The 16,109-nt window shown below is 39.2% G+C and overlaps 1 pseudogene; it reads right to left on the bottom strand.

Moving 5' to 3' along the window:
• Positions 1 to 857: 857 nt before the first annotated feature.
• LOC114725911 (regulatory-associated protein of TOR 1-like) lies at positions 858 to 16,105 on the bottom strand (annotated as a pseudogene).
• Between the last annotated feature and the right edge of the window lie 4 nt (positions 16,106 to 16,109).

The following is a 16,109-nucleotide window of genomic DNA, read 5'->3' as shown; positions in this document are numbered from 1 at the left end:
TAGTTCTTCTAATAATGATAGTTCTATCCAACACACTTGATTAGCAAAAACATTTTAAAAAAAACAACACATATTTAGTACAACTAACTGACTCATTTTCTTAATCTCTTCAAATTAGTTAACTAGCTCTTATAATTAAGATAGGAGGTAGTATTAAGAAACTTAGTTGAACTAATTAGTTGCAATAGATATTTTGTTTCCTCTAAAATATTTTTACTAATTATGAAATATTTAATATGTACAACTATTATAAAAACTATTCTGAAAAAATAAATAAATATGAGACACTAAATTAAAATCTTATACTATCTCTGATCCTAATTATAAAAACTAATTGACCAATTTAAAAAAATTAAGAAAATAAGTGAGTTATTTATAATAAAAAGGTATTGTCTTTCCTAAAATATCATTACTAATTAAATGTAATAGTTAGAACTGTCATTATTAAAAAGATTATCTTTAAAAAAAATACTTAAATATAAAAAACAAAGTGAATTAAAATATTATATTTAGAACCAAAATAAAAATTAGACAAAGTCTTGTATTAAAGACAGGAAATAGTATTTAAAATCAAATTAAATACCAAATTAGCATTTATATTAAAAACCAAAAGTATTATTTTGTAATTATCATTTGGCAGATGGACATGCTCTCCCCTGCTAAAGCCAAGGCGGTAGCCGGCGGGCAGTAATTTGTGAGGAAGTACAAGTGAACTAAGATCCTAAACAGTAAAAACCAGTACTCGGCTAAGACTGGAATTTACTACCCCCTGGTTTCAACTGGGGCCCATTAATTTAAAAGAGCCCGGATTTTTCAGGACTCAAACTGCCTCCATCACCCGTCAGAAACACTTTCACTAACGAATTCTGAATTCATCAAATAATTTACAAATTGAAAAATAGGGAGAAATAACACAGAAAGCAAGGAAAAGAATAACAACATTAAGAGGATATATACACACATTTACCAAATTGACATTATTCGCCTAAGCCTCCAACCATAATACGCAGGATTTTCTTCCCGCCGAGTGCAACGCTCAACAAATGGAGACTAATGAATATATAACGTATACACTATTTAGCAGAATGCAACACCCTACCAATATTTCCAAATGTATTCACACGGGCCGCGGACTGTAGAAGCATCACATGGTAATCCAACTGCAGGTAATATGCGTGATAGTCCTCAAGCATGTTCTTGAACCAGCTAGATGCCTCGAAAATTATCATGGAGACCATGTAGATTCATCTTGCTTGAGTGTTGTCATCAGCATAGACAGATACACACGCATCCGCGGCACCAGCTGCGAGCAATAATTGGTAAGGGTGGAAATTGAGGCAGCTCACAGCACCAATTTTTTGGGCCATTAGGGTAGGGTAGTATCGAATTGTGCCGAGTATATCACCCTCTAGGCTGAAGACTTTGATTAGTTGTTTTGCGGAGCCACTGGCAATAATTGGAGCATGTCTATGTACAGCTAGAGCTGTGAGCGAGCCCCTGTGAGCTTCAATGGTGAGATAGGCACGTTTATGACTTCTTATATCAAGAAATTGGATATCCCCAGCCTGAGAAGCACTAACAATCTGAAGGAAAAATAAATGCCACATGATGTCATCATTATTTTCAACAAAATCCATGGACCATAAGTAGCAATTCCTACCTAAAATTTATATGATACATGTTAATTTACAAAGTATGAAACTGGCAAAGATCATCATTTTACCTTTCCCGGGTCTAGACCTGGTTGGAAGCCAATCCCGACAACTCTTCCCACTCCGTGAGTATGTGGGTGTGATGCACAGACAAGCCTAAGAAACATTGATGTCATTACAGAGAAACAGCTAGGTAAGAGACTGAGGCATATCTAAACTGAAGTTTCTGAATTCACAAAATTTAAATTCAACAAGCAGAATATATTTCTAGGTGCATATTATAAACCATGACAATAAAGAAATATTGCAGATGCTTATGCCGCTTAATTTAATCTCATGCTGGGAACCCATCAACATTTGTATCACGGAAGAATCTTCTATATGAGGTGCTTACATTTCAGGTGTCCTGACATCATAAATCCTGACAGAGCCATCTACAAAACCAGCTGCAAATTGCCCCCCATGAACTTGAGATGCAGCCTATAACATAAATACATCAACAAAATGACAGAAACATGAATGTCAATCAATGATTCCTAATAAAAATGTCAGAACTCATATTTCCAGATTTAATTAGCAAGTTAGATCTAAGGAATCGAAACTAGTGTGTGGAAATCTCAACCGTCCACCCTTTAGTATATGGTTGATTGTTATGCCAAAACAATAGAACCAGTCGTGGCCCAGAAATAACTGCCACTGTCTTGCAAATGTAAGGCTTACCAAAGCTGAGATATTGCAATCTGATGACGAAGCTATAGTATTAACAAGCTGCTCTTTGTCCAGATCCCAAAGCAATGTAGACATCTCATTTGAAGCATACTAACAAATATAACAAGGAATAAGATCAAAACATATGAATATAACATAGGGGTAGAAATCTAGGTTTATTGTACTTCCTCTGGTCCTAAATGTAAGACCCATTTTGTAGTTACACTGCAAAATAGGTTTTACATTTAGAATTGGAGTAGTAGTTAATTTGAGGAGGGGGCAGGAAAACACCCCACATTCCCTTAGAGAATACCATACCAGATAACCGCTTTGCTGTTGCCAATCAACAACAACATTCATACTTCGCATGCCCGGTTTATGGCCATGGATGGAAGAGAAAGCAGTGACAAGCTTTTGTTTACCCTTCAATGTATAGTCTTTCCAAATTCGAATGTTTCCATCCACTGCACAAACACAAATGCATTAAGTAAACATTCCAACAACACTCTTGACAGGAGAAGGTACAACAAACAACAGTAAATGTTACATGAAGCGGCTAGAAGCAAACTATCATCAAGTTCATTCACTAGGCAGAGCTTAGAAATTCCTTTATCAGCAAAATCATGATTGTCAAAACTGTTGAGAAGTGCAGCCTCTGCATAATTCCATATCCTGTGGCACATTCAAAAAACCTTGTCAGTAAAAATAAAAACCAAGACGGCATAACACAACAAAACCTACATTCATTGACAAATGAAACCTAAACAGCAATGAATTCCAAAGATTTTCAAAATGGTTTGTTTTCTGCTCATGTCGCCTGTCTTTATACCTAGTGTTAGTCAAACATATAATGCTAAAAATACTGCAAACCCTTCTTTATTTATTTTCTCTTTTGGGGAAGAAAGATGAAAACTTAAATTAGCACAGAAGAACATAAACAAGATTTTATTTTTTTTCTTTTTTTAAAAGATATTTATAGTCCCCTTCCTGTGCAACACAGTTACTTAGAACCCCCCTCTTAAGTTCTGCATCCATTGCCCCAAAAAATTTTTACGCATAAGAAACCCCAAATAACATACCCCACTTTGAAAATAATAACAGAAAACCATGTATACCTGATCCGTTCATTTTCATCCGCAGCCATCACTATAGGGGAGAAAGGATGCATCAATGTTCTTTGTGTACCCTTTGTGTCCCATTTAGCAATTGGATTTGTTAGCCTGCTAACAGCTGACCAGAATAGAATGCCATCAGCCCTCTATTCAAGAGCATCTAAAGTACGTGACTGATTGACTAAAGTAAATCAACATAATACAAACCGGAATGTTGGCATTTTGATATGTGCTCCAACGCAATTTTTTCCCTCTCTTCTCTTCTAGATAATACTTCTTCACAATCATCTGCTGCCGTTAATAGTGGCTTGGAGAAGTGACCACAACTCCAATTGTATATGGTTGATTGTGGAAGAAAACTACGATCAGAAGTAGCAGATGTTCTGCCAGAACCAAGAAGAGGATCAGCTAATCCAGAGTCTGGAGAATTCATAAGGTGGGGCCTGAACTCCAACGAGCATACTCTCCGCATTCCAGTTATGTAATTTGGGCGAGGGGGGCTCACTGGGGGAGTTCTGAAGGTTAGAGGCAAATGACCTAACAGAACAGCATGCACAAGTAAACAGTAAATGATACATTTTTGACGTACTTGTCAGAAAAATCAATCAGTGCAAATAGAAACTCTCTTGACTTAAAATTAGAAATGATCGCACATGATGAAAGTTGAAAGACAAGGGAGAGATCTACCTCCGTTCATATCCAACCAAGAGAATGACCGAGCTAATCCTGCAATACTAGGAGATGCTGCAGCTTCACTAGTCCGAATAGCAGTAGACTTAAATGGTTTTGCTACCACTTGTTCAATCCCAATTATTGACAGTACCCGACGACCAAGGTTTGCAATGCGTGGAGATGGATCTTTTGCTAATGTATACATAGCAATTATACATTGTGAATACAGTGCATTGTCTAAGGGTTTTGGTCCGGAGTGGTCCAGCACTCCATTCAGTACTCCTGAATCAGAATGTTGAGAAGAGTCATCAGATAATGGAGAACCATGCATCATTCCAGAACTTGCTAGGGGACTGCTAGAAGAGACTCGTCCATCTCGAACTAATGTAGAATTGTCATTCCCAACCCTCAAAATAGGACCAATTTGAGATGCAACAATACTTCCATGGGGCATATGTCGGTTTTGGCTTGGATATCCACCACCTGAACTTCTTATATGCAACAATGAAGGTAAGGTGTTGAACAAAGAATTAGTCTGCGGCTTCCAACATGCAGCAGCAATGGACTTTAGGTGCTTGTTATGGCCAAAGGCAAAGCGTGCCAGAGCTGATAATTGAAAGAAAAAGGAGTTACTAAGACTTATTGGTGAAACTACTACCCGCCCCCCCCCCCCAAAAAAAAAAGGATGCATACAAACAGAACAGGTAAGCAAATTCACTCGATACTCTCATACATGCGAAAAATAAAATTCGGAAGAACATAGCACAGCAAACAACACATGTAGGTTATGCCAGCTAATGTTATAAAGAATCTCTTCAATTTTTTTTCCACTTTTAAATTTTGAAACAGCTAGCTATCCAAAAAAACAGTTGATTATGAACAATTGGCAGGAATTGGAAAAAAAAAAAAAACAAAATAAGTTCCAGAATCGATACTCATCAAAGCATAGGAACATGCAAACCTTTAAAAATGAGCACTGAAAATGGATTTATAATCTCTGATCCTTGATCACTTACCAACAGCTACCTCCGCCCTCACCAATGGACTCCCATCCGAAGCAACACTCAAGAGACTTTTGACTATACTAACTTCAGCCCTAAACTTTTCATCGTCATCACATTCTTCATCCCCTTCAACACTTTCGCTACAAGAGTCGAATCCCACATCAAGAAGGGTTCCAAGCGCAAAAACAGCAGAAGCCCTGACCTGAGACCGAACAAACCATATGACTGAAGAATTGATCTAAATTAAATTAAAATACACATAAAAAGATATGCATATGGTAATTAAAAAAGGTATTAAAGTAAACCTCTGGCTGGGGTTCAGACAGTAGAGGTGCAGATATAGAAGGAGCATCTGCCTGCAAGCCTATTATCTGGGCCTCCGTGAAGTCCTCCCAAAGTTTGCCCAGACAAAGGCATAGCCACTGAAGGAATAAAGGTTCAGTTTGTGTATCACTGGGAGAACTCTGCAGGTGCCTCAGACAAACATGGATCAGACCAGCTTCAATACAAGCTTCTTGGCCTCGCCTGTGTCCATCCACAATAACGGCCAAGACAAAAGCAGCCATTGCACGTTGCTCTGGATATGCTTCCACACTATCAAGAAACTTGATAAAATAGATATGACCTCCATCCTTCACTAGATCAACCTGACATGACTAAAACCCAACAACAGGAAGAATGATTTCAGGAAGACAAAGCCAATGAAAGAGAGCTATGCCAAATAGAAGAAAACCAAAAAAGAGGAAGAGATTGAAGATGTGCAATTATATTAACTATAAAGCATCAATTTTACTGTATAGTTCAGCATAAACAAGGTGATATGATATTGTAATTGTTGGAAAGACAAAGCCCAAGGCCCAAGTCAAATAAACTTAGTGTTACTTGTTAAGTAGTTTTTTAGTTTACTCATTTATCTTTTCCGTCTTAGATCAGATAGGGATAGATAGCAATATCCTATCTTGAGTTATCCTTGTTCAGTTATATATATGATGTATTCCTACTCATTCAATATACAATAAAAGATAGAATCATTCCGTCAACTTCATGGTATTAGAGCAGGTGCGATTTCGGCCCTGTGTATCGCAATTTGGAGAAGACGCATGAAGCCGCCCTGCGACTAGAGGGACTCGGCGAACTCGGCGACGTGTCGGGGACCTGTACCAGCGACCTGAAATCTCCTCGCGATCAGAACGATTCGACAACCTCGGCGACGTGAACCAACACTAACCCGCGACCCGTGACCCGCGACCCGCGACCCGAGGTTCTCGGCGAACCCTTCAACGCGAACCCACAGTGACTACTGTTCCTCGACGCACCCAGAAGTTGCGACTTGAAGATGAACTCGGCGACGTGAACAACACTGACTCGCGACCAGAGCTACTCGGCGAACTCGGCGACGTGAACCTACAGCGGCCACTGTTCTTCGACGCACCCAGAAGCAGACGACAATGACACTTGAGGAATTTCCACCCCTGTTCGGATCAATGAGACGCACTGGAGGAAATTCCAACTCGCCACCCACGGCACTGACAACAGGTATATCATCACAGCAATCCGTTTCCTCTTCATCTATGGGAACCGAGTCGGTAACCTCTAATGAGACACAACAAATGATAATTGCCCATAAATTAAATGGAAGCAATTACCTACAGTGGTCTCAAAGCGTTCTCATGTATTTAAGAGGAAGAAGAAAGGAGGAATATATCACGGGAGAAGCCCCACAGCCAAAAACCGGGTGATAGTAATTATAATACATGGTTTGCTGAGAACAACCTTGTAATGACTTGGCTGTGTAACTCGATGACTGTAGAGATTAGTGAAGGCTACCTACTTGCTAATACAGCAAAAGAGATATGGGACCAGCAAGAAGAACCTATTCTGCCATAGACAACACTGCAGCACTCTTTCATATCAAGAAACTACAAAGAGAACTAAAACAGGGTTCTATGACTGTAACTCAGTACTATACTGCCCTTACGCGCTTGTGGCAGCAACTGGACATGTTTGATGTCCATGAATGGAGTTGCAGTAGTGATGCTCAATTATTTAGAAAAATAGTTGAGAAAGAAAGGACCTATGAATTTTTGCTCGGCTTGATAGATGCATTTGAAGACGTGAGAGGAAGAATTATGGGACTGAAGCCACTGCCATCGTTGTTTGAAGCATTCAACATGGTAAAATGTGAAGAGAGCAGGAAGCAACTCACTCATGAATGTATTTACGCCATCAGAAAACTCTGCCTTGACAGTGCAAGGCAGTAATGTACCTGAACCAAGAGGAAGGAAGAATTCAAAAGGCTGGTGTGATCATTGCAACAAAAATGGTCATACGAGGGACATATGCTGGAAGCTGCACGGCAAACCGGCTAATCTAAAACAAAGAAGAAGACCTGAAAACAAGAGCTATTCTGCAGTAGTTGATGAGGAGAAGAATGGAGAAACCTTAAGCCGGGAAGAATTACAAGTACTCAAACGGATCCTTGAGAGACACAATAACTCATCTGTAACTCCAAAGGCAAATCTGGTAAAGTCAGGTAATTCTATCATAGCTCTAAACGCCATAATGACCAATGATAACACTTGGATCGTTGACTCAGGAGCTACAGATCATATGACCGGTAATAAATCCTTATTCCAAACTTTAAAGTATTGTCACCACGAGAACCTAAAGGTGAAAGTTGCAAATGGAATATTTTCCAAAGTCTGTGGTGTTGGAACTGTCAAAATTCTTGAGAAATTAGAACTGCAGAATGTTTTATTTGTCCCAGAACTGGCATGTAATTTGCTTTCAGTAAGCAAAGTAACCAAGAGTCATCAATGTAGAGTGATTTTGACGATGTTGGTTGTGTTTTTCAGGATTTGACAGCGAAGAGGAGGATTGGCATTGCTAAGGAATGGGATGGACTCTATTATCTTGAAGGCCCAGATAAATATGTGAGCAAGGCATTATTTAGTTCAGATTCTTTGAATAAAGATGTATTACTTTGGCACTCTAGGCTAGGCCACCCCAATTTTGGTTATATGAAACACTTGTTCCCAGACTTATTTAATAAAATTCAGCTCCTTTTTTGTGTGAAACCTGTCAGCTTGCCAAACAAACAAGAACCTCCTATCCTAAACAATCTTATAAACCAACAGCACCATTCACCCTAATACACAGTGACATTTGGGGACCCACGAGAATTAAATCAACCTCTAATGCTAGGTGGTTTGTAACTTTTATTGATGACCACACTCGAGTGACTTGGGTATACTTGATGAAAGAAAAATCTGAAATTCTTAGAGTCTTCAAAGGTTTCCATGCTTTTATAAAAACTCAATTTCAAGGGGTAATTAAAATATTAAGAAGTGACAATGGGCGAGAATACCTTAGTACAGCCTTTAAGGAATTCCTGGACCAGCAAGGAATCCACCATCAAACTTCATGTACTTACACACCGCAACAAAATGGGATTGCTGAGAGAAAAAAACCGACACCTCCTAGAAATAACTCGAGCCATTATGATTGCCCGAAATGTTCCAAACTCATTCTGGGGAGAAGCCATTCTCACTGCAACCTACCTGATCAATAGAATGCCCTCGAGAGTCCTGAATTACCAAACCCCTATACAAAAATTGCTTGAAACCTACCCTAGTTCACCCTTAGTCTCGGACATTCCCTTGAAAGTATTTGGCTGTGTGGTATACATACACCATAATGATGGTAACAAGCTTGAGCCCCGAGCACTAAAATGTATCTTTCTTGGTTATTCCCCGTCTCAAAAGGGATATCGATGTTATTGTCCGACAACAAAAAGGATCTATGTCACTAAAGATGCTGTTTTTTCTGAGGACGACGCCTATTATCCCAAAATACCCATTCAGGGGGAGAATTATAACGAATGGCTAACTCCAGATTCACTGCAACACACCTAAACATCGACATCCCTACCAATTCACCTACTACTGTCCCTGAACCTGAGCCAATAAACAATCTTGAATCAACAATCCCACAACACCAGAACTCTCAACCTAACCACACCAACTTGGGAACAAGTGCGGAACAGCAGCAAAAACACTGAGTCAGATGATGCAGATGAGCAACAAGAAAATAGAGTCCCTTCCACTCCAAGGCATAACCAGGACTCTGACCCAATGTTAAATCCTGATGATCTTGGTTGGCCTATTGCTCTCAGAAAAGGTGTAAGATCTTGTACTCAGCATCCAATTAGTAAATTTATTTCATATGAAAAATTATCACCAAAAATGCAGGCATTTACTACAAATCTCTCAAATGAGAGAATACCAAGGACATTCCATGAGGCAATTGAGAACCCAAATTGGAAGCAGGCTGTTAAAGAAGAATTGGAAGCTTTGAAGAAAAACAAAACATGGGAAGTTACTGATTTGCCCCCAGGAAAGAAGACAGTGGGTTGCAGATGGGTATTTACCATAAAATACAATCCAGATGGAAGCATAAGTAAGTACAAGGCCAGGCTTGTAGCCCGGGGATATACACAGTCTTACGGAATCGACTATCAGGAAACCTTTGCCCCAGTAGCAAAACTCAACACCATTAAGGTCCTCCTATCAGTAGCAGCAAATCTAGAATGGCCTCTCTACCAGCTAGATGTGAAAAACGCTTTTCTAAATGGGGATCTCGAAGAGGAAGTATATATGGAGATACCAGCCGGATTACAGAATTCCAGTAATCGTTCTCCAAAGTGTGTGTAAACTGCAGAAGTCATTGTATGGGCTGAAACAATCCCCTCGGGCTTGGTTTGGGAGATTTTCTCGTACCATGAAAAAAATGGGATACTCACAAGGCCAGTCAGATCATACCCTATTCATAAGGCATGCAGGCAACCGAATAACTGTCCTTATAGTATATGTGGATGATATTGTAATTACAGGAAATGATGAGGCTACCATACAAAGACTGAAGAAATCCCTGGCAACTGAGTTTGAGATGAAGGATCTTGGACAACTAAGATATTTTCTCGGGATGGAGATCGCTAGATCTAAAAAAGGAATTAGTGTCTCCCAGAGGAAGTACACTCTTGATTTACTGCAAGAGACTGGGATGCTTGGAGCCAAACCTGCAGAAACTCCCATGGAGGCTGATTGCAACTTAGAATACAAAGCGGATGGTGTACCTGTCGACACAGGAAGGTATCAAAGGCTCGTAGGAAAACTTATCTACTTAGCCCACACTCGTCCAGATATAAGTTATGCTGTAGGGGTAGTAAGTCAATTCATGAATAAACCCCAAGAGCATCATATGGACGCGGTTCAGAGAATTCTGCACTACTTAAAAATGAATCCAGGAAAAGGATTGTTTTTTGGAAAGGATGGGTCTAGAAGTATAGAAATTTATACTGATGCAGACCATGGAAGATCTTGGTTGGATAGAAGGTCCACCACAGGGTACACTACTTTCTTGTGGGGTAACCTAGTGACTTGGCGAAGTAAGAAGCAACCTGTGGTTTCAAGAGCAGTGCTGAAGCAGAACTAAGAGCCTTGGCTCTCGGAGTCTGTGAAGGGATCTGGATAATCAGAGTTCTAAAAGAGTTGAGACTCATACACAATGCACCAATGAAACTATGGTGTGATAGCAAGTCAGCTATAGAAATGGCTAGAAACCCTGTACATCATGACAGGACAAAACATGTTGAAATTGATAGACACTTCATCAGGGAGAAAATTGAAGAAGGCACCATTAAGTTGTCCTACGTCAGAACCAAAAGTCAAGTAGCAGATTTATTCACTAAGCCATTACCGAGGAATTCGTTTGAAGAACTAAAGAGCAAGCTGGGAATGATCAACATTTATTCTCCAGCTTGAGGGGGAGTGTTGGAAAGACAAAGCCCAAGGCCCAAGTCAAATAAACTTAGTGTTACTTGTTAAGTAGTTTTTTAGTTTACTCATTTATCTTTTCCGTCTTAGATCAGATAGGGATAGATAGCAATATCCTATCTTGAGTTATCCTTGTTCGGTTATATATATGATGTATTCCTACTCATTCAATATACAATAAAAGATAGAATCATTCCGTCAACTTCAGTAATAAATAAATAACAGAATTATATTAGTTAGAATAATAGTTAGTTACTAGCCCTCGGACTTTGCCTATATAAACAGGCTTATCTTATCTCATTTGTAAGTGTGCTGTATTATGATCAACCTAATAGAACTCTTTTTCTTCCGTCCATGCCTTCTACTCTCTGCCGCTTCTCTCTAATTTCCCCTATTCTCTTGTTCCTCTTCCCTTTCCCTCTCTCTCCCTCTCTTTCTTTCCAATAACATAACAGCGGTATCCAGAGCCAATCTTTCCCTCGGCCCTACCTACTACTACAGTTCTTTCTCCCTCATTCCCATCAATTTCAAGTTCCATGGAGGAATGTCTCCTTAACATCAAACAAAAATTGAATTCAGTAGATGGAATACAGGGCTCCGTCAATAAATTAAAAGAGGCCCTTCTTGGCTTGTCTAGCAGCTACAGCTACAAGAACTCATACAACAAAAAGACTTGCTTCATCTTTGACATTGAGGGTCCTTGGCAGAATTTAATTCTGAATTTGGTGCGATTTCCTCCAACTCTCATTGCCTGGGGGAATGGTTGGTCGATGCTTACATCTCGCACGCAACTGCAAGAAGACTATTTTGAACCAGTACGTCTGTTCATGCCTCGGACAATGCACGAAGCCAGCAGGAGCTCACTTTGCAATGGAAGCGCAAGAAGCACGAGGCCCAAGAGGTATTTGTTGAAATGCAAGAATCGTCTGGCATCAACGGACAACCACAGAAGAGTCCTCAGATGTTTGTGAAGACAGCAACATCACAGGAACAACAAGTCTGAGTCTTCTTGAACCTACCCAAGGTGCATTGAGTGCGCCAGGGGAGACTAACAATGCAAAGAAAGGTACAAATAGCTTTGGGCTCACAACTTATGGCTCAGGACGAATTACATCGAGCACAATGGAGCAAACAAAGAAGCAAAGACAAGTTCGAATGACCTTGGGGTGTCCACATAGATGTTCTTTCATGAAGGCATAAAGACTTGCACGAAGGGAGTTAGGCTCTACATGCTTGGTATTAATTTTGAGTGTCGAGTTCCAAGCATGCGGGAAAGTGCGAGAATAGCATCTGGAAGAGTTTTGAAAACCACTGACCCCCATTTCAAGCTCTGTTTCTTCGAAGATGGACTCGGCTTCTTCACTTTCTTCAAGTGCCGTCTCTCTATTGACCAGAAACAATGTGAAAATCCCATCCAGTGTTAATGGGTCTTCAATATTTCCTTTTTTGGAGGTTTACAGACTCTTTGGTCCTCATGAGACAGGTGTGAGGATAGGAAACAGTCATCAATGAGAGTAGGTCCCAGTTGGTGACATGCAGACGCATCTTTTGGATAAATTACCCTGTTTCCAGCACTGTTCAGCCTGCAGCTAGCACTATTCCTTCGTATATAGGATTACAGCTAGCTTGCACTTTGTTTAAGCAACAGAAGTATTTTGAATGTACACTGGATTTGGTAATATCAGATAAGCAAATGGGCTTTATCTTTCAAAAAAAAAAAGGCCCAAGGTTTGTTGCTGCAATGGATTTCTCATAGTCAAGTTTTCCCTACAAGAATTTTAATTCAGATATGGTTCAGGGAAAGTTAATCAAAATGCTTCAAGGCTCTAGGTTGACGCAAGGTTCTGTGTACCTTGACCCTTGAGGGCAAAGGTTCTTTGTGGGAGGGGGTTATTGATATGATATTTTAATAAATAAATAACAGAATTATATGAATTAGTTAGATTAGTAGAATATAGTTAGTTACTAGCCCTCGGACTTTGCCTATATAAACAGGCTTATCTCTCATTTGTAAGTGTGCTGTATTGTGATCAACCTAATAGAACTCTTTTTCCTCTTCCGTCCATGCCTTCTACTCTCTCCCCCTTCTCTCTAATTTCCCCTATTCTCTCTGTTTTCTTCCCTTTCCCTTCTCTCTCCGTCTCTTTCTTTTCCAATAACATAACACAAGGAATTAGCTGTATAGATTAATTATTAGATTGTCCAATAATTTAGAAATTAGACTGGAAGTGTATTCTAATAGCCTATAGGCAAAGTACAGTTCCAAGAAAAATAAGAACCAGGTTTGCTAATAGTAGGATTCATATAGGCTAGTAACTAGTTGAATAATGGTGGTGGGGGCAGGGGACTAGAAATCAAGTAGCACATGCCAACAACCAACACCGAAACAGCAAACAAGTGTAGATAGGCAATATACAGCTAATGAGCTAAACACGGAAGATGGACTCACAAAGTAAAGCACTTGAGTTGAAGACCTGTAATTATCTTAAGGATAGTTAATACCTTCAAGTCAAAATTCCCTCAAAGACCATTTAAATAAGTTGTTTTCAACGCGACCTTGCAGATGGTACACAAGCATGGTTTTCATCCAAAGATAGTTACAAAATTAAGATATCCAAGCAAAAGTTGGAAGATCAGGCTGTTAACTTTTAAAAAGCACAAAATGAATAAGTGATAACTTCAGAAAGCACTAATGATTAACTTTCTATGGTCCTTGAGAGGCATTTAAGGTCCTTGGTGATCATTTAACCTTAATTATGGGTTGTTAACTGTCAGTTTTCTCGTTAAAAAAAAACAGTTAAAAAAGGTTATATAGTATGAAAGCATGAGCAGCTTCTCTGCAATCATGCCCCTTATAAAACATAGGTATCCTTCTCTGGGCCATAATTAAGTGCCTCTAGAGTACCTTATCAAGTGCAAGAATCTTCGTCCATATGAAAACAAGAATATGACGAAGTTCTGGAGTAGTTGTTTGCAACAGCTTCAAAACATAAGGAAATATTCCAACAGATAATGCCTGCACATAGAAAATTCAGCATCAATTATGGGATCACAATCATGCAACACACAAGGAAGACAATGGCAACAAAAGGTTATGAATTAACTCAGCGGAGAGGAGTAAGTAATTACCAGTTCTACAGCCCATGGCCCCATATCAAGGAACCTTCCAAGGAGCACCAAAGCTCGAAATCTATGGCATTGACTAAGCAAAACCTGAAATCAAAATGCTTCGACATTTAAAGCATGCAAGATGCAAATGACCCAAAAAAAAAAAAATTCACACAATCAAACTATAAATTCTGTAAAGGAGCAGAGAAAACCTTGTCTTGAAAGCGCATAAACAAAAATGAAAAAAAAGATCATTTGCCAAATAGGTTTCCCAGCATACAAGACAAATCACAGCAACACAAATACGCGTCATTAATCATCACACAGCTAACTAGCATATGATTATTAAATCTAAATACAAAAAACGAACAAGACCATTTCTGGTTCTAGTGGTAGAAACAACAAATACGCATTTTTAAAAATTTCCACCAGAATGACGTCATCAACTAAAATGAAACAAATTTCCACCAAAGAAAAACACCTTATTCCATCTTACCCACCAAAACCTAATTAATGAACAGGTCCTGCCAGCTGAATTGGCAAAAATCAGGCAACCTACATGACAAAAGAATTAGGAACCAAAGTGACGGTTCCAAAGGTAACATAGACCAGGTGATATGACACACCTGAAGAACTATGGGCAACTGCTCTGGAGGTTTCTTATGTTCAGAACCATGGTCAAGCCATACCTCAAATGCTTGTTAACTGCTCTGTGAAAAATGTACTTGGCTGAAAAGAAAACAAATATAATCAAAACCAAGTAAGGAACAATGATGGAGAATAATCAATCCTAGATTATATTCATGATGCTTCAATACTGGAGCCATTAAAAAAATAAAAAAAAAAAAAAAAAAGCTTAAAACATGCATGGCCAGAAGGAAACTTAAAAAGCAAAACATAAACGTTGCTATACCTGAAATTCTACGTTAGGATCCTCAACTAATGAAGGGAGCTGAGAGAGGCAGAGCTCAGCAGCCATGTCCCAAGCATCCCTGCAGCATTAATTAGCAACAACGATGCCATTAATTTCTCACAACATTGTACGGTAACATGGAAATCATCTTCAATGATATATAGATACCACATATGATGCTGATGGGTTGGCGGTAAGTCGGGTGTGTGAGACTGGGAGAACAATTTGCGGATCGCATAATTCGCTCAGCAAGTAGGAAGTTTCGGAATAGACTGGCAACAAGCAGATCTTGTCTGAAGAGTCTCTGAAAAAGATCTGCAAAACACAATTGAATATCATGATAAGACACTCAAAATGTTTAATAGATGGGGTGATGGATTACAAGGATATGCCATGCTAATTTCCTAGCGAAGCAGCAGGGATGCATGGTACATACCATGAGGAAGAACATTCCAGGCAATTGTGTCAGTTACTGCTGTGAAAATCCAATTCAATTCGCCTAAAAGTGTCTTCCGATCATTTGGTCGGCCAGGGATCCGATCAATAAGTGAATAATCGAGGGAATCACGAAGCAACGAACGAGTGCAAAACCTAGGAAACAAATTACCACACAATGATTTATTGATAACTATAATAAATGCTTGTCTAGCACTCAAATTCTCTAGAATTAAAGGAAGTAGTATTATGAGAGAGAAAACAAATTAACATTTAAGTTTATCAACTAAGAAAATAAATTATAAAAGAGAAGCTTCACCATCGCAATGCCATCTTAATAGGTGTTGTGAGGCATGATGTAAACACATCAGCTGGAAATTCTGCACTCTGAGGCAAAGTCTCGTGTGCTTCGCATGCTGCAAGCATAATGCAATCCCTAGTGGAACCGGAGCTAGGAGCATTCCATTCATGAAGCTATTGGATAATAGTCCATCAATAAATTTGACACCATAGGAAAATAACAAAAATCAGTTCTGTGTCTTCATAGCTTTCTTTATATACATTAATGCTCGTTAAGGCTCTGCATGAGCATGAGTACCTTGATAAAGGCATTGACAATCATCCCAGCAGCAGAGCAGTCGAATACATATATCGATGGGGTCTTCATCCAG

This window comes from Neltuma alba, unplaced genomic scaffold (genome assembly GCF_004799145.2).
Source record: "Neltuma alba isolate B1F8T4 unplaced genomic scaffold, ASM479914v2 tig00012300_pilon, whole genome shotgun sequence".
In the NCBI taxonomy this organism is placed as follows: Eukaryota; Viridiplantae; Streptophyta; class Magnoliopsida; order Fabales; family Fabaceae; genus Neltuma; species Neltuma alba.
Note: the sequence above shows the minus strand (reverse complement) of the source record. Positions and strands in the feature narration are given on the sequence as shown.